The sequence below is a fragment of the Peromyscus californicus genome, unplaced genomic scaffold (genome assembly GCF_007827085.1).
Source record: "Peromyscus californicus insignis strain IS unplaced genomic scaffold, ASM782708v3 Scaffold_15__1_contigs__length_86483966, whole genome shotgun sequence".
Classification (NCBI taxonomy): domain Eukaryota; kingdom Metazoa; phylum Chordata; class Mammalia; order Rodentia; family Cricetidae; genus Peromyscus; species Peromyscus californicus.
The window spans coordinates 76,545,037-76,564,507 of record NW_026294447.1 but is presented as its reverse complement, the minus strand read 5'-3'; the positions used below and the strand labels follow the sequence as shown (position 1 = coordinate 76,564,507).

The following is a 19,471-nucleotide window of genomic DNA, read 5'->3' as shown; positions in this document are numbered from 1 at the left end:
TGAGACCTACCTGCCTCTGCCTTCCAAGTGCTGGAATTAAAGGTGTGAGCCACCACCACCTGGCTATTGAATGTTCCTTTTTATCCAAGCTAATATTAGTTTTCTGTCACTGTCAATCAAGAAAATCCTCAGACAGGCATGAGGATCACACCTCCACATGTCCACCTAGACAATCAAGAAAATCCTCAGACAGGCGTGAGGATCACACCTCCACATGTCTACCTATACTGCTCCAACAGCGGTGGCTCTGCTCCTTGCGACAGAAAGGGAAACATGGAGAATGGGAGAGAGGTCAGACCCCAAACATGGTGAGTCAGTTTGAGCAGAACAGCTGTCACTTCAGACATTCCAAATCTCCCTTCTGGTCATCGTCTAGACTTCAATTGGTAGAGGGGAAAATTTAGCTTCCCTTTGCCAGCAACCTAGCAAACCTTGACCATGCCCTGGAAACAGCACTCATGGGGATCAGAGATGAGGCATCAGCCAAGAACAGGTAATGCACAAATTCATATTTTTTTCCTGAAAATTCCAAAAATATACTGTCTGATTGGACAGTCACTACACATAGGAGATTATTTAAGTGTTAATAAGTAAAAGTGAATGAAAATGAAAAATAAAGCTCTCAGATGAACTAGGTACAATGCAAGTATTCAAAGCTATATGTGGCCCTTGTCTGCCTTATTGGACAGCAGATATGGAATATTTCCGATGTCGCCGGAAATGTCACTGGATAGCACTGCTCTAGATCTGCTAACATTGAGTTCCACTCCCTTCGTTCTGGGATTCTTGGTCTTCTGAACAGGTATCTGCATTCTCTCACCAAATCAGAAACAGGTCTAGGTGGCCAAAGCTACCATCTGAAATGAAGGGAAGGTTAACCTTTCATAAAAGTCACCATCTACTGTCTGGAGAGAGACTTCTTTTTGTCTGTTTATTTTTTTGACAGTTTTTTTTTTTTTCCTGTGTAGTCTTGGCTGTCCTGGAACTCACTCTGTAGGCTGGCCTTGAACTCACAGAGGTCCACCTGACCCCGCCTCCTGAGTGCTGGGACTAAAGGTGTGCACCACCACCACCACCACCACCACCACCCAGCTCTGAAGAGTGATTTCTATTCAAGAGACCAGAAGACAGTCATGGCTATTGATGAATGAGGCCAGGCCTTGGGTCTCTGCCTATAGCTCAGACTACAGGTACTGTCTCGAGTGTTGAAAATCATTTATTGCTGCTCTTCCATACCAGACAGTGTCCAACAGGCCATCTCATCTGACTCTACACAAGTCTATGAGACATGCATAGACCCCAATTGATTTGGGAGGATGGAGCTCAAAGAGGTTAAAAGATTCGCTTAAGTCTACAGCTAAAACCTTGGAGGGCAGAAGTCTCTACTGGTACCTACCCCACACTCACACACACACACATCACTCATGGAAGAGTGAGAATAAGGGGAAATCCTAGGAGGACTCGGTTTGCCTATAGCAATGGGCCATTTATAATTGACAACAGTTCCTCATGGAAGACAATCTCGTGTGAGCTACTGGAGATCACCTATAGGACCAGAAGAGCCGCCTCCCAAGGGTCTGCCAAGCAAGGCTTGGAAGGCACCACACCACAACCACAGGAAGGCCGCAGCATGAAAGATAAATCTGTGATGGTGACAGGGGTCAGAAGACAGGGCGCATGACATTACTCCAGGTTAAAGAGGAAAAGGCTGTAATGCAAATTTATTTTAGGAAGCTCTCTGGCCCACAGGTCCCTTATCTTTGCATTCCCAAATTCTAGACAGCACTTGGCACAGAGTAGCCATCTGTCAACCTGGAGGGAAGGCAGGTGTGTGTCCTCCGAGAAGGAGGAACTTGGGCCAAAAGCAGCCTGAAGGGCAGGTATTCTGGGGTGACGGGCATGGACAGAAAACTGATGGTTCATCTGTGGAACCTTGAGTGCTTTCCACCTGATTCCATCTGGCCCATGTCCTTTAAGTGACAGCACGCAGGAAAGGTCGTCAGACACGTGGCAAAGCAGACACCAGCCACCTCAGGCACCTTCATCAAGAGCCATGAGCTCAGCAATCCCGGCCCCTCCCTCGGCCTCTTGCTGGACAGCTCCATCTACTGAGCAAGCGCCCAGCCTTGCAACATGCTCAAATTATGGCTCCAAACAGCAGTTAGGCAAGAGTAATTAAAGGCAATGTTATCTCAGTCAGCCTCTCATTAGCCACATAATTAGACTGCTGAAAATAATTAACATTCCTTTTGACAAAGGAAACAGAGGACCCATTACATTCATTAAGGCAGCCTCAAGCCAGCCCGAGGAGGCTGAAAAATAGAACTCATCACCTAGTCCTGCCCATGGCACAGCAGCATTGGGTGACTCAGACCGAGTGGCAAGTCCTGCCCTGGGCCAGGCTGCTGGGTGAGTGGATGTTTGTGACACTGTGTGATACCTCCATGTGTCTGTTACAGATAATAGCAATGCACATGCGCACAGGGAGAAAGCAACCAGGGGGAGGGCTGGAGGCCAAGGGTATGCATCGACCTCCTCATGGCCCTGGGCACGACAGAAAAGACATTTTTTTTAGGAACAGTTAAGCCAGTAAAGCACCAGAAAACAAGAAGGAATCACAAGGACTTCCTGAAGACAGAAGGCAGGCAAGAATACGTTGAGGAGAACCGCCCCCTCCCAGTAAAACAATGAAATAGCAATAACCGTAGCTGACATTCAAAAGCGCGTGTGAGGGCATCGTTCCAAGGATTTGCTGTGTATTATCTCACTCAGCGCTTACAAAAATCCTGTGAGTTAGAGACTATGACTGTCTCTCCTCCATACAAAGAGACCCAGAGTCTCTAGAGGAAACTTCCTCCAGATGTTAGGGTTACGATGGCAACACACGTGAGCACGGCTACAGATTCTCTGCTCTGCTAGAGGGGCACTTTCCAGGGTCCATATTTAAAGTGAGCACATGTGGGACGCTTGAGTGGGGGAGCAGAGATGGACACTGGGGTAGAGAGGCCAGGAGACATCTAGACCCCGACGCTACCTAGCAGGCGTATCCTGTCCTCTTGGAAATAACACGGCACCGTGGTGGCTGGCACCACTGCTCAGAACTGACGCTCCTAGAGAAGCGACCAGAAAACTTGAAAGAAATGGACACACAGTAGTCACGCAAAAATGAACCAACGAAGACAACAGGATGAAATGATTGAAAATATGATAGATAAGAGTCGGTTCTCTTCTCCACCATGTGCTCCTTGGGATTGAACTCAGGTCATCAAGCTTGGTGGCAAGTGCCTCTACCCACTGAGCCATTTAGCTGGCCCCAGAAGCTACTTTTCAGAATAGCTAGCATGATGCAAGTACTTAATAGGATTTTGCTGAACAAATTGAAAGCTTTAGGCCCTGTCTTACACCAACCAGGCCTCACCAGGGCTGTCCCTTCAACATATATTCTAGCCTCTCGGGTCTCTGCTCAGAATTCCCACCCCTCACTCCATCTGGAATGTCCCTGTCTCTTGTCTTTTTTCACCTACTTGTCCTTCCCTGCACACTCAAAGATTACTATCCCAAACAAAAAGAAAAAAAAATCCCTCTCTGTGGAAAGAGTCCACCACAGTCCAGTCCCCAAACTCCTAAAGTCTCCTAATTCTCCAGGGTCCCAGGATAGCGCTGGTCGAACTGTGCGGTGAGCTCACAATATTGACAATTCCCAGGCCTCTTACCTTTCAGTAGGTTCAAGTCTTGTCTTGGTAGGCGGTAGAGAGCTAAAGAGAGGGCTCCGGGGCTCCTTTAATATCCCACTGTGTGCAATAAAGCTGAGTAACATCAGCAGCCATGTTCTTCTATGCCATCTGCATGAGGGACAAATCAGCTTCCACTGATGGGAGAAGGATGAGGAAAACAGGCGTGGAGAAGCCGTGACTCAGTGGGTCCAGGCTCAGCCCAGTCAGGCTCTTTTTGAACTCTGACCCACTGGGCTAATCAGAAATACCTGTGACCCGGTGGGCTAATTAGAAATACCCGTAGACACACGCTGGCTGGTTGGGGATCCGAGCGGAACAGATGTGAGAACAAACCAGAGAGAAGGAAGAACAAGAGACAGGCTCTCCAGACACAAGAACTCCACCCTGGGATGCCAATCATCTGCCAAAGTGTCCCTGGAGAGCGGTTCTCTCCTCCCCTCCCCTTGCTTCTCCCTCATTCTCTTCCTTCCTCTTCCTAGGATCAGGTGGTGTGTATTCGAAAGCCGGAAGACGGGGTTAAACTCTTGGGGCTATCTCTATGTGTAATCAATGTATTCTGACAGCTGTTTGGTCCATCCACCCCTAAAAGTGAGTCAGGCTACTGGTTAAAACCAGAGCTTTTGACGTTTCAAAAACTTGCTAGTCTCATTCACACTTGCCTCTAGGCCATGTTTCTTCTCCCTTTGGAGGTCTCACTTGGGCTTTCTAGGGTGATGCTCCATTTCCAACACCCTCTACCATCCCCTCCACCGAATTCTTAAATAACCCGCCCACACACCGCAGGTACCATCCCCTCCTCAGGTTCACTGCCTAGCTCTGTGTGGGCCACTTTAATAAACACAAGGCCAGATGGTGGAGTCTTTACAGAGGTTCATGGGAGTGCAACAGGAGATGGAGCAAACTACCCATTGCACAGATGCATTTACTTAGTGATGCAGAAATCCTTAGATGCATCTCAAATGTGCAGACCGATGAATGATAAACAGGCTGAGCAGGAATGCTGGAGCACAACAGGGAAGCTGGCTCTTTTTGTTTTTCTTTGTGTATGTATGAGTGCTGTGTCTGCATGGATGCCTGCGTGCCAGAAGAGGACATCGTATCCCATTATAGATGGTTGTGAGCCACCACGTGGTTGCTGGGAATTGAACTCAGGACCTCTGGGAGAGCAGCCAGTGCTCTTAACTACTGAGCCATCTCTTCAGTTTTAAAAACTGGCCGTTTTTAAAACAAAATTTTAGAGGGCTGAGGGTGTGTGGTGGCCCACAGAGGTTATCTAGTGAGACCTTACTCAGGGTCAGAGAATTGGAACTTGCTTTACCCAGCAGGGCTGCATAATAGGATGATTTGGCCAGGGGCGTATTTACCAGGGTCTACATTCGGCTGTACGGTGTGCTTTGATCTTGCAAGGGGGAGGTCTTTTGCCTCTCCCCTTGGCATATTATAAAAAGCCCTTTTGAATAAAGCTCTGGGTGACTGGGTATTGACTCAGGGTCCTCCCAAAGCTATCCTGTGTCTCTTTCTATCTTTCTACCTAATATTTCCTCATTCCTCTCCCCTCCACCCAAGAACCCTTCGAAAGGTGGCAACAGGTCAGAGCTGAACTCCCACAGATTTCCACGAGGGTGCAATATATCAAACCCCAGAAAACCAAAAACATGTTCCCTTATTACAGTGCTTTCCATTGTAATAATGGGATTTTTTAAGTTCATCTTATTACCCATGTATTCATCGGTATGTTTACTAAACAACCACTCCGTACCTATCTGTTCCACCAGGTGTGTATATGCAAAGACCATGGACTCAGAGGTTCTAGCCCAGGCCAATGTCTTGACACTTTATCAGGAACACTCATACATGCTTAAGGCACCAGAGAAAATTAATGAATGGGATTGGGGTGGGCTCGGTGGCAGAACATCTGTCCAGCGTGTTTGAAGCCCAATTTTCATCCCCAGCATAACGAGAGACCAGATATCCATTCTGAAGGCCTCCAAAAATCTTAATCCAGCCTAGTCGTGAAATTAGGAATTGTGATCCCAAATGCTAATGAGGATTGAGCAACCAACACGCTAGTTCAGACTATTAAGAAACCCAACCCGTGTTAGTGCGGAGCCATAATGAAAGATGACAGACAGGACTTATGAGTGCTTAGCTAGGAGGAGCTGAAGATGGCACCCCGACTTCTGCCCCTGGCTATGGTGGTGTCATTCTGAAAGAAGGGGATCCAGGGAGAGGTGCAGCTCTGGGGACCCACCGCAGCTGTGTTTCAGATGCTCTTTGTGTTGGAGACGCCAATAGGGGAGCCAGCTTGAGGCTGGACACGGCCTTGGGACCTGAACAGGATGGAGCACAGCAGAGGAGGAGCATGCTCAGGAGGAGGGTGACATCTGAGGCTAGCAGAGGATGAGGCCCTGGGAAGGAGCCAGAGGAAGACACAGGAAAGCAGGAGCATACTCAAGAAAAGGACACCGGGACCCTGGGGGGGTGGAGGCGGGAGACTGCCAGAGGCCGCGGCCAGCTGCAGAGGGAAGTTGTCCAGGGGATGACAAAAAATTCAGCAAAGACTGGAGACTGTTTAGGAAGGTATGGCTGCGGAAATGGCCGCTGGACCGGCACAGGAATGTGCTGAGGACTTGAGAAATCAGCTCATGAAGGAAAAGCTGCTGAGGTAGACAAGAGAAGGCACCCCCGCTTCTTCCTTCTCTCCCCTCCCTTCCTGTGTCCCCATCTCCCCTCCCCTTTCTCCTCCTTTCCTTTTCTCCCCTTCCCCTCCCTTTGAAGACAAGAGAAGTTTAGGGTGTTTGAGTATTAGAAAGAAATCACAGTGAGGGAGGGTCCATGAATGGGATGTACCTTGTGGGGCTCACACAGATGTCCTGGACTGGCCTGAGCATCTATAAAGAAAGCATAGTAAGCTTTAATCCCAGAGTAGGCAGGACACATGTGTCACTTTATTTTTTATCTTAATTCATTATTATTAATGTTGTTGTTGTTGTTAGTAGTAGTAATAGTAATAGTAGTAGTGGTAGTAGTAGCAGTAGTACTGGAGATGAACCCAGGCTTTCTCACAGGCTAAGAGGTACTTACCACCCTATCTTTCCCACATGCATATTGCTCAAATCTTCTTGACAGAGAAGACACCCAGACCTATAGAATTAAGTGTAACCTATGTAAGGTCATACAAATACTGTGATACTATAAGCTAAACCTAGAACCCAAGTAGCCAGTGCCTGGTCCTTGGCTCTTCCTCCCCAGGAAGGAGAGTTAGAGGACATGTATCAACACCACAGTAGGTGCTACAGGTTCTGAGAAGTGGGAACCCATTTGCCAAGATTCTGCAATTCCTACACAACTTTAGAGTGTTCTAAGGAAGAGAACACTCTAAATTATGATTGTAATTATATTTGTTTTGAGGTGTTGGGAATTGAACCCAGGGCTGCCTTATGCTAGGCAAGCAACAGGCCATTGAGACAGATTCCCCGTCCCTTTTGCATGGTTTTTGTTATTTTATTTTGGTTTGGTTGACACAGAGTCTCAGTACGTATCCCAGGCTGGCCTCCAATAAAAGTCCTCTTGCTAACAGCCTATTAAGTGCTGGGACCACTGGCGCACGCCACCACACCCAACCATAGTGTGGCTTTGCTGAATGCTGCATTGGCCAGGAATGCCACTAACATGTAAATTGAAAGGATATCCTACTTTATATTCTTTGGAACGCTACCAAGAAATGTTCATCATCTTGGAGAATGACATCAGTCCGCAGTAGCAGCTTTCCGGGTATGTTGAGTCACCCACAACACACACCTGTATCTCATGTCTGATCATCCCATTCTCAGTGGTTACTATGTAAAGATTTCAGCCTCTGACTTCCAGGTGATTATGTCAAAGCAATTGCACACTAAATATCATGATATTACAGGACAATCAATTTCTTCCTTTATTTCTCTTTAAGATTAGAGTTGACCTTTTATACTGACTTTAAAAACTTAATATAGAGGCAGGACGTATGGTTGTACCTGCCTGTAATCTCAGCACTTGGGAGGCAAAAGCTAGAGATGTGGGAGAGTTTGAGGTCAGCCTGGGCAACAGTTCGAGGCTAGCCTGAGATGATCAAGACTATCTCTTAAAAACAAAACAAAACAAAAACTCCAAAGGCCTGGTGTGGTGGCTCACGCCTGTAATCCCAGATACTTGGGAGGCTGAGGCAGGAAGGATAGAAGTTTAAGACTTTCCTGGGCTACAAAGTGTGTTTAAGACAAGCCTGGGCAACTCAGTGAGACCCTGCTTTAAAAGAAATATACAAAAGGGCTTGGGCTATGACTCAGTGGCAAAGTACTGGGACAAGCTCCAGTACCCCCCTCCCCCACACGGGGTGGGGGGAGAGAAAGAGGGGGGGGGAGAGAGAGAGAGAGAGGGAGAGAGGAGAGAACCAATAATAATAAACAAGGGCTGGGGCTGTAACTCAGTGGTTTACACTAGCTTTTCATGTACAGCCCTGAGTTTGATCTCACTGAGAAAATAGACAAAAGTTTGTGTATATATAGGTAGGTGTCAGTGTCTGTGACTCTTTTATTTAAGAATTTTTTTATTCATTTTACATACCAACCACAGATTCCCCCTCTCATCCCTCCTCCCACTCCCCCCAGCCTCCCCACACACCTCCTAGTGTCTGTGAATTTTATTCAGATTATGTGAAGTTTATTCAGAGTAATTCAGAGGCACTAACAAATTAGCTGGCTAAAAGGGTGTATCATTGTAGGCTGTGTCTTTAAAAGTAAAGGAAACTGAAATGCCAGGGGTACAAGAAGGTGGACAGCATTAGAGTCGATTCAAGTGATCTGCCCCTCAGAGTAAAGATGCTGGTCTTTCCCTGATACAGCCTGGAGCTCCCAAATGATCAATATATGGATGATATGGCCAGTCCTCCATTGAGCACCTTTGGGAAAAGTCATTTATCTAACTAATTCAAGTTATGCTGCATCTCAGCATTTTCCAGCTCAGTGTAACAATAGAAATCTCACAAGTGCTCTGGAGAGGGCAGGGAGATGACAGATGTTCAGTATCTGGAGGCAGAGATGTGCTTAGAGGAAGTCCAAGAAACAGGTGCCAAGCTGAGTCTGTGGATATCTTCATGTCTTAATGGACAAGAAGATGAGTACACAGTATGCAAGAGGATGCTTAGGGATATTTATGGAAAATGCCATACCGTGAGGAATTGTGGACAGGAATAGGGACAGAGAAGGGGGCAGCCCAGAAAGCTCCCGATGGGTTAAAATGGCAGAGCTAGAAATGCCTGCAGCTCAGCCTCTAGAGAGGGGCGGATTAATTAATAGTCAGGGGACATGGCCAGACCTTCCACAGGCCTAGCCATCAGGTCTCAACAGGGACAAGTCGAAGGGTGTATGCCCTGTGAGTGAGAAAGGATAGACTCTCATAACCCGAGGGATATGTAGGGGCCAAGTGGAAAGGAGAGGAAAGGACCTGCCTTACAGAAGGTCCGGAATCAGGGCTTATGGCCCGTCAATGTGCAACTTTGCATCCTAATTCCTCCCAGTTTCCTAGCAAAAAGATGAACAAGAGGCAGAGGAGAAAGAGGACACAATGATATCTTACATTCTATCATTTTTGCACGTCTGTGTTGTTTTTGTGTTTCCCATGAGCATTTGAATCTCCTTTTTAATTTTCAGATGTTTGATCAGGCAGGAGTGGTGGCTTATGCTTGCAGTTCCCAGTACTTGGGAGGAGGAGGAAGGCAATCACAGCACCATGGGTTTTAGGCCAGCCTAGACTACACAGTGAGACCTTATCTCAAACAGCTAATCTAAGTAAATGAATAACAAAATGCCCAGTCAACACAACTGTAGTGATCAATAAGCAAACTGATGATCAATAAGAAGTTGCATCATGGGGTTGGGGATTTAGCTCAGTGGTAGAGCACTTGCCTAGCAAGCACAAGGCCCTGGGTTCAGTCCTCAGCTCCGGAAAATTTAAAAAAAAAAAAAAAAAAGAGGTCTTGGGGCTCCAAAGAAACACCCAAGTACAGGAGATGCTTCCAGAAAACATTAAGCCTGTTCATGTGAGCTAATATGCCAAGTAGGGAACAGGGCATAGCCTCTAGCAGATGTGCCCCAGTTCATCTTGGAGCCTCAGTCTTAGAGGTCCAAGAGTCCTTCAGGGACCAACCTGTAGGGCAGGACCAGGTGAAGCAAGAAAGGCACTGGCAGCTTAGTACTGTAGTGCTTGGTGGTAATCACAACACTCGGGAGGCTGAGGCAGGAAGGTTTCAAGTTCAAGGCCAGCTGGAGCTGGAGCTGGAGCTACATAGCAAACCTCAGCTCAAAAATGAACTAATACCACTTGCTTAATTTCCAAAATTTAAAGCAACTTAGGAATGAAGATTGTGTGTGTGTGTGTGTGTGTGTGTGTGTGTGTGTGTGTGTGTGTGTGTGTAATTTATGTGTACATATGCATCTTCCAGAAGCTGGAAGAGAGCAAGGGATCCCCTGGAGCTGGAGTTACAGGTCAAGGTGAGCCACCTAACATGTGTGCTGGGATCTGAATCTGGTAAACCATTTTTCCAGCTACCATAAATAGTACTTTAATGCAACATTTTAAAAACTCAGTAAACCATGGTCAACGGCAGCAGCTTCAAGGGAACCAGGGCTGGGATCAGGAGAAGTCAATGAAGTAGAGACTTCTCTGAAGTTCTGTAACATTTGAAGAGTTCAAGGACCTGCCCCACCGTCAGAACCAACAGCAGCTCTGCTGGGAAACAAAATATCCCACAGCCTTGGAAGTCAGAACGTTTTAGATTTTTGAAAAAGTTCTGAGCACATATTGTAAATGGCACAATGCCCATGGCAGGGGTTAGGGAATCTTCCTTTAGATAAACATACTAACATCCTTGCCGTGACAGCTATGAACACACACACTCTGCTGGGAGAGCAGCTAGCCATCGATGACTTTCTTAGTCCAGGTCAGGTCCTACTGTCATAGTTAACTCCCAGTTTAGGAATGTTCACATTTCATTGTCATTAAAGAGACCTGTGGCACTATGAGAATTAATTAGGTCTCTGAAAGGGGAAGGGCAGCGGAATGGACCTGGAGTGTTTGTTTTAAATTCACTCTGAAAAGTGACTAAATCCACGGAGCCCTCACCTAAAACCATGATCACCTGGAGAATGTGATTTCTAAAAATCGGTCAAGTCTAGAACAGACATTGCAGGAATTATTTTCCCAACTAATATTATACGTATCTTCTGCATGTGAACCTTGTGCAGAGTCTCGTACCCTCAGGATCCTAAAGGTTAATAGAAAATGAAAAGGTTAGCCGGGCGGTGGTGGCGCACGCCTTTAATCCCAGCATTCGGGAGGCAGAGCCAGGCGGATCTCTGTGAGTTCGAGGCCAGCCTGGTCTACAGAGTGAGTTCCAGGAAAGGCGCAAAACTACAGAGAAACCCTGTCTCGAAAAACCCAAAAAAAAAAAAAAAAAAAAAAAAAATGAAAGGTTAAATAATATGCAGCGGCTCCCAACCACCTGTAACTCCAGTTCCAGAGAATTCGACACCCTCTTCTGACCTCCACAGGCTCCATCTACGTGGTGCACACACATACATTCGGGCAGACACAAACACACCATTTTTAAAGGGTAAATAAAATCATAGGTCAAGGGACCTAATCCACACCCACAGCTTAAAGGTGATGGAGCAAAGGCGTAGAGAAGCCAGGGCTTTGCCTAGGTTAGTGACAGGCAACTGGTGGCACTGAGAGATGAGAAGCTAGGATTGCCAACTTCCTGTTCACTGCCCTTGGCATAAGAGCATGCAATAACTTCGCGATGAAAAGACAAGAGAAGTTGAAAGATACAAGCAGAAGTGCTTCGGGCCAAATATACCTCTGCGGCTCAGATGAGTTCTAATGTAGACAGACAGACAGACAGACAGACAGACAGATGAGGGCCCTGCAGCCAACACATCCGTGGGAGGCAGTGAGGGCAGGTGCATGACGGGTCATTTAGGCAGGTGGATTCGACTCTAATAAAAGATACAGACGGAGTTGCTGGAATGGGGAAGTGGGGAAAGAGAAAAACCAATGTGGGGAGAGCCCCCGTGCAGAGTGAGGAACCTACAGGCACCTCCGAAACCAGCATCTGTCAATCATACGTGTGTCATCTTCATGGCCCCGCCCTTACAGGAAACAGCAGAGCGTTGTGGTTTAAAAGTGCGCGCTCGGGGGATAGATCTCCTCCATTTAAATCCCAACTATGTGACCTTAGACAGATTGCTTTAACCTCCCTTTGCCTCACTTACTCGTCTGTAAAATAGAGATGGAGAGTGCATGTACACCGTACGAAAACCGACACTTAGCACTACAGTGGCCCTCTTTGTGTCCAAAGGCGACCGCTTCTAGGAAACATCCACAGGTACCAAAATCTGCAGAAATGCAGATTCCCCTATACAAAATGTGTATAACCTAGGCACATCCTCCACATGTTTTAAATCACCTCTAGGGTGCTTATCATACGTAATAAATACTACATAAACAGTTGCTGCGTTGTATTGTTTGGAAAATAAGGACCAGAAGAGTCTATACATGTTCAGTATAAACAATATTTTTTTTTTCTGAATAGTTTTGATTAGCAAGTGGTTGAATCCATAGATGCATAACCTTTGGATATAGAGAGATGACTATGTAAGAACTCAGTGAATGTTAGCTGTTCTCATTAACCTATTAGATCAACTCTGTGTATGTGTATTCATGTGTGTGCATGTGAGTGTGTGTGAGCATGCATGTGTGCAAACACATCTGTGTAGAGGCCGTAGGTTGACATTAGTCTTCCTCCACCTTATTTTTGAGACGGAATCTCTTACTGAGCTTGCCATGCACTGATTCAGGTAGGCTGGTTGACCAGCAAGCTCCAGGGATCCACCGGCTCTGCCTTCCTAGTGCTGGGATCGTAGATGTGTGCTGTGGTGTCTCACTTTTACACAGGCTTAGGGATCCAAACTCAGGTCCTCATGCATGGCAAACACTTTACCAATGGGGTCATCTTCCCAGCCTCAAATACACGATCCTTTTTCCTGCTTCAGTTTCCCGAGTGCTGAGTACATACTACCACACCCAACTGGACAGTTACGATTTCATTGTTGTTATTGTTGTTGTCTATTTGCTTTTTGGTTGTTTGAGACAGGGCTTTTTTGTATATCCCTGCCCATCCTGGAACTTGCTCTGTAGACCAGGCTGGCCTTGAACTCAAAAATTTTCCTGACTCTACGTCCTGAGTGCTGGGATTAAAGGTGTGTACCACCACCGCCCAGAATATTTTTTTAATTATATGTATGTATATGTGCCTGTGTGTGGGTATACATAAATGAGTTACAGTGCTCATGGAAATCAGAGGCATTGGATCCCCTGGAGCTGGAGTTGTAGGTAGTTGTTGAGAACAGAGCTTGGGTCGTCTAGAAGAGCAGTGTGCCCTTAACTACTGAGTCATCTATCTCTCCAGGCCTGACAGTTATGGTTTTAAAGAAATACACATAACAAGATGTTAAGTCAGAAATATTAACTAAGACACTAAGATACAAAAGGTATGGTGTTCTCCATTGTGACACCAGTTAAGGATGAACGTTTAAAAAATAAAGTGTGCAAGCTCCCCCGTCACACCGAGGGTACAAACGGTCAGAATAGGCAGATACTGGAGAGCATCTGTGCAGAGGAATGTGGAAGGTGCTGCTCCTGGGCTATGGCCTCACCCTCCCACCACAGAGAATTTGCTCACTCGGGAAACTTGGTGTCTGTTCCCTGCAAGTGAGAAGACAGGGTAGGGATATGCAGATGGTGAGCCAGATTGGCCATCAGCTGCTGGAAGATGGAGGGATGCTGAGCTGGGAGTAAGCCTGTACTCCAGGTTCACTGCTCCAAAGGATATAGGACTGGTTTCTAGGACTGACATGAGTGGGTGAGTACAGGTCTCATCCAGAGAACCTATTTGAGCAGACTAAAGAGACTTAGTGGAAAGAGACTGGAGGTGAATCACTGGCTTTGGGGACCCCAAGGCAAGAGCACCAATATGGAATGAAGGATAATTTGCTCTTTTTTATTTGTTTGTTTGTTTTGAGACAAGGTATCACTTTCTAGCCCAGGCTATCCTGGAACTCACTATGCAGCCTTCACTGGTCTTGAACTTTTGGTAAAACCTCTTGATTCAACCTCCCTGATGCTGGGATCGTAAGCGTGAGTCACCATGTCCAGTGATAAATTTTCCATTGTGAATATCTCAGCAGCTGGGCAAAGAGTGCTCTCTGAGAAACCCATGAGCGTGGGCACAAGAGAAAGAATCAGCATTAAATACATGCAGGGCCCAGAAAACAATGGTGCTGGTCACTGAACAGTTCCCTGTCCTTTGCAGTTGGGTGACAAAGACATGGAGATATGCAGTACTGAACTGAGGCGAGGTGTGTGACTCAAATGTGACCGCAGGACCTTCGACTGCCTACAAATAACCAGAAACTTAGAAAGCCTGATTGACTGTTCATTCCCGGGCAGGGAAAGAACTAGGCTCACTGAGTAAACCTAACGGCATCATGGGACACAGAACTATTTCATGGATAGCTATTAGAATGAAATGTTCATCCTTGTAGTTAAAATGGCCTCCCGTGGAGCTGGAGGGGTAGCCAAGTGCTTAAGAGCACTGGCTGCTCTTCCAGAGGACCCAGGTTAGAGTTCCAGAATCCGCATGGCAGGTTATAACCTTCTGTAACCCTAGTTCTAGGGAGATCCACTGCCCTCTTCTGGCCTTTATGGGTACTACATACAGGTGGCACAGACATACACACAGGCAAAACTCAATTTAAAACTTTAAAAAAGCCTCTCATACCTTCAGAGGTAGGGTGATCACTATTAGAAATAAATGGCATATGGAAATGGGGAGCAAGGAGGGAGAAGTCGAGGAAGCAGGGACAGAAATGATCGGTTTGGTGGGTTCGGTGGGATCTCACCTGCTCCTCCACCTCAAATACAATAAAATAAAAGCAGAGGACGTAAAAGGACAATGAGAGAGTGGCTAGACCCTTAAATACATGGCCCTGTGCAAAGGAGACTCAGATGGCTCAATTCTGTGGGCGAAGAGGTCAGGCTGAGTTCATGGTTTGGTCTTGCTCCTTCAGGCGGAGACAGGGCAGCCGAAGAGGTGGGGCCTCACAAACACTGTGTTACCCAGAACGTTTCCAGCCAGGTCCTGAAGTCCTGGAGACATAGGAAGCAGCAGGGGAGGGGGACAGATGACTCGGCCAAACCCAAATGCAGAATGTGAAGCATCCACACACACACACACACACACACACACACACACACACACACACACACACAGCTGTAGACAGTCCCTGGAGACTGTCCTGGAATGGTGAGAGGGGATGCTTGAGGATTAAGAGGAGGCAAAGGGGCACTCACCGTGCTGTGGGGAGTAGGGGAGGAAAGGCACACAAACACCACCTTTCTGCTGCCTCAGTAGGACAAAGGTGAATACCCGTCCAGATACCCCTCCACTAGGAAGTTCTTACTCCCGCTCTGGCCTGTCCCTTAACCTCCAGTATGGCTTCGCTCCGCTCTCCTTCCACTCCGCCCCGGCTTCCCCAGCTCCAACTTCCTTCAGTTGCAGATGAGCTGAGTTCTCCCCCAGAAAGGCCAGAATTACTCCCAGCCCACCGGATCATCCAGCACACTTCCTAGAAGGGAAGTTAGAGACAGCCTGGTCGGCATTTCCTATTTTATACACAAGGAAACCAAAAGCCAGAGAATTCACATCCCATGTACAGACTCACCAAACTGAGACCAGAACTCGTCTCCCTGTCCCCACCAGGTGATTGTTGTACAATATTATTTTAAGATGTGTTACATTTGTTTATGCTGTGGAACATTTGTTTAAGGATGCAAAGAGGTGTTACATTCTTTTATGTTGCATTTGTTTGACTCTGTGAAGCTGTGTTACTGGGCCTGTCTAAAACACCTGATTGGTCTAATAAAGAACTGAATGGCCAATAGCAAGGCAGGAGAAAGAATAGGTGGGGCTGGCAGGCAGAGAGAATAACTAGAAGGAGAAATCTGGGAGGAAAAGAAGGAGCAAGAGAGATCAAGGATCAAGGAAGGAAGGGGCTAGCCACCCAGCCACCCAGCCAGCCACAGAGTAAGAGTGAAAGTAAGACATACAGAAATAAGAAAGGAGAAAGCCTAGGTGATGGGATAATTTTAAGTTAAGAAAAGCTGGCAAGAAATAAGCCAAGCTAAGGCAAGGCATTTATAATTAAGAATAAGCTTCTGGCCGGGCGGCGGTGGCGCACGCCTTTAATCCCAGCACTCGGGAGGCAGAGCCAGGCGGATCTCTGTGAGTTCGAGGCCAGCCTGGGCTACCAAGTGAGTTCCAGGAGAGGCGCAAAGCTACACAGAGAAACCCTGTCTCGAAAAACCAAAAAAAAAAAAAAAAAAAAAAAAAAAAAAGAATAAGCTTCTGTGTGTGATTTATTTGGGAGCTGGGTGGTGGGCCCCCCAAAAGAACAAAAACAACCAACAACATGTGATTCTATCAAATAGCATTTCAGCAACTCAAATATGGTCAGCCCATCTCTCCCAGGCCACCTCCATAGCCCTCATTCCTCTCCATAATCACCCCCAAATGATATGAGACATAAAGTCAAATTGTCTAGGAATGAAGACAGTTACCACTGAAATAGCTGGTTATCTCTAAATCCTTTCTCAGAATAAGATAGCTTGATGGATATAGGGTAATCTGGTATAATGTATGGACACAAAGTAAACTGATTTTTTTTTCAATGCTGGGGATTGAACCCCTAGTCTAATGTTTTCTGTACTTTGCAAAGTATATCTGAGATTCAAGTCATAACCGAATTCCCCAGATGGATAGTGATGGACAAGGGAGGGGCTGGGTGGGCAAAGCCTAGAGTCAAGAATTTGCTAAGATGAGCCGCTATGACAGACAGGAGGACAACAGAGAGGAAAATGATGCCCAAGAAGAGCCTGTTAAGCAAGAGGAAAATGTTAGTATCAGAATCCAACGGGGTTTTATAAGATACAGTGCTATGCCGAGCAGAAAGCCTGTTCCCTTTACCGTAACTTCCAGACCATCTGGTCTACCTCTCTGCTGCAGGGTACAGACCTCACCCTCTCCTGAACACTCACGAGGATGCTAGTTCTCGTGAATCTGTACTTCCATCTTCCTCTCGCTGCTGTGTGCTCACACTGGCTCCACTTTCAGTCACTCACCAGCCTTTGCTCTACCACTCCACCCACTCAACGCTCACAAGCTGCAGCAGAACAGGTCTCAGTTCAAGTCCCAGTCCGGACACTTTCTAGCTGTGTGAGAAGGTGCAATCACTCTTGAAGAAGCTCAGTCTTCCCAGCTGTAAAATGGGGATAATCAATAGTAGCTTTCTCACTGACGTGAGAGGAGAGCATATGAAAAGTACTTAGTCCAATGCCTGGCATACAGTAAGTATTCAATACACAGTGACTGCCAACTGTTAATGCTCTGACTGCTGAAGCCAGTTGAAATTCCATTTGTGGAATGGAGGAGTCTCAGAGCCCTGACATGGGTCACCCAAGGTCAACCGAGCAAGTGAGTTGGGGAGTATTCCCAGATTTCCTGATTTTGGAGGTGTTTGGCAGTCATTACTTCCTTAGAACAAGGTCATTGTCCAGTGACCCAGAAGCCTAGATGTCTGAGGACATCCAACTATCACAGCTGGTGATTTAATAAGTGCTCTCACATGCCAGGAACTGTGCAGGCATAGGGAAGTTTGAAGGGGCCTATATTAGGTCAGTATAAGAAGGTCGCCTCATTGCTCTGGGCAAGCCAAAAAAAAAAAAAAAAGTCCTGCTCAATACCAGAGAAAACTCTGGAGTGGCTGCTTATGCTGCCCAATGATAGCAATATTTATTGTCCATATCTGTATTATGATGTAGATAAAAGTGTGGCCAATGTCCAGGTTCCTATTCCTCTCTCTCTCTCTCTCTCTCTCTCTCTCTCTCTCTCTCTCTCTCTCTCTCTCTCTCTGTGTGTGTGTGTGTGTGTGTGTGTGTGTGTGTGTGTGTGTGTGTGTGAGAGAGAGAGAGAGAGAGAGAGAGAGAGAGAGAGAGAGAGAGAGAGAGAGAGAGAGAATTGGGAACAACAAGAAGGGAGATTCTCAAGACTAAGAACTAAGATGGAGACTAGCTAAGAACACCTCTAGACAGACGATGGGGATTGTGCATGTGCTAGAAACCGATCTACGATCCTCCCTGAGGACTAACTCTCATAGTATTGGTGTCATGCAAGCTGCCAACGGAGAGAAGCAATCAATAGTCCGACCCAGCTGTAAGGGCTGGGAACCACAGCAATGACTGGCCTGGCAAGACATGCCCAATGCTGCAATAGCTGCTGCACTTCTATCTTGGGGGTAACCAACAGCTATCTAATTGGACTTAAAGGCCTGCTTAACAGGAAGGAAGTTATGCCAGGTACTGCAAACGAGCCAATTACTCAAAGCTGGAGAGGTCACAGGTCCTAGAGAAGAACCTGCCACGGCCAGTTTCCTAAACCAGTATGATTCCTAACAGTAATCTAAATGCTGAGCCTTCTACCCACAGAGAAGCAGAGCTCTCACCCTCATTGGGAAAAAAAAAAAGCTTCAACAGGTGGAGGCCATTACAGAGATCCACAAGTGTCAATGTAGACAGCAGATGACTGGAATGGTCCTCATCCCCTACTGATGCATCCGCAACACAAGCCCTAGACCTAAGGGTCAGAGCAAATCACTGAATCGGGTGTGAACAGATTTTTAAGAACTAGAATACCAGAATGCCTGCCACTAGATAGCATCTTCCAGACATGACAGAGACACTGCACCCATGAAATCTCAACAACATGGTTGCCTATACAAAACCTGCATAATGGCAACACCATTTAGCATACCAACATGGGCAAGGGAAATTTCCTAAGGTCCTACCTACAGGCAATCATCGGCTTCGGAGAGAGGGAGAATCAGTTTTCTTTAGAGAGGAGGCCCTGGATTTATCCAAACCTAAGTGGTCAGCCCTAGCCACATCTACAGTGAGCAACACTGTATAGACTTGGTAGGTTATATACGTCACAGTAATAGTTAAAGAAGTCATGAGAGAGAATGGGGGCACAGGAGTAGCTGGAAGGGAAGAGGAAGGGAAATGATGTGGATACGGTAATCATGTATAAAATCCTCAAAATTTTTAAATGATAACAAAACAGATCCCTTGCCGGTGGTCCATAGAATGGCCATTATTACCTAGAAGTCAGGCTTCTTGCTGCACTGACTGAAGCCCTATGTGGACGTTTATCTCAAAGCATGAACTGCTTCCTCAGAAGTTCAGAGAAGAACCCTCTCTCTGTGGCCCTTCAATCTCTTGGCTGGCATCTCTAGACCAGGGCTGGTATCAAAACCTCTCCTGTGAAGATGGACCAGTTCTGAAGCTCATGTGGCAGAGGCACCTCTTAAAAACGGAAATGAATGGACAGGCCAACTAGAAGTCATTCATCATCCGAGCCCAACTACAAAAGTAGTCAGAAGGGATGGCCCAGTATGTCCTGAATGTGGGAGGCCTCTGGAGAGGAGAGGTGTGACAGAAATGTTCTCACCAATTATGCCCCCTTATCAATTAGATCTCCTATCAATTATCACATGGCCAGTGAAATTTTGTATGCTGCCAAGATTCCAGAA

At 46.6% G+C, this 19,471-nt stretch overlaps 1 protein-coding gene across 13 annotated transcripts in view; it reads right to left on the bottom strand.

The window, feature by feature from the left end:
* Positions 1-19,471, bottom strand: part of Tmem229b (transmembrane protein 229B) — a 45,059-nt gene that overhangs the window by 21,212 nt on the left and 4,376 nt on the right. For 3 of the 13 annotated variants that reach the window (XM_052739479.1, XM_052739480.1, XM_052739476.1), the window contains exons 2-4: positions 6,819-6,878; positions 6,585-6,625; positions 3,714-3,868 (exon numbers count right to left, since the gene is read on the bottom strand). The exons of 8 other annotated variants lie outside the window; for them this stretch is intronic. The gene's annotated coding sequence lies outside the window, so the exon portion shown is untranslated. The remainder of the gene's footprint in view (positions 1-3,713; positions 3,869-6,584; positions 6,626-6,818; positions 6,879-19,471) is intronic. 2 more of the 13 variants (XM_052739477.1, XM_052739478.1) reach the window with 2 other exon arrangements.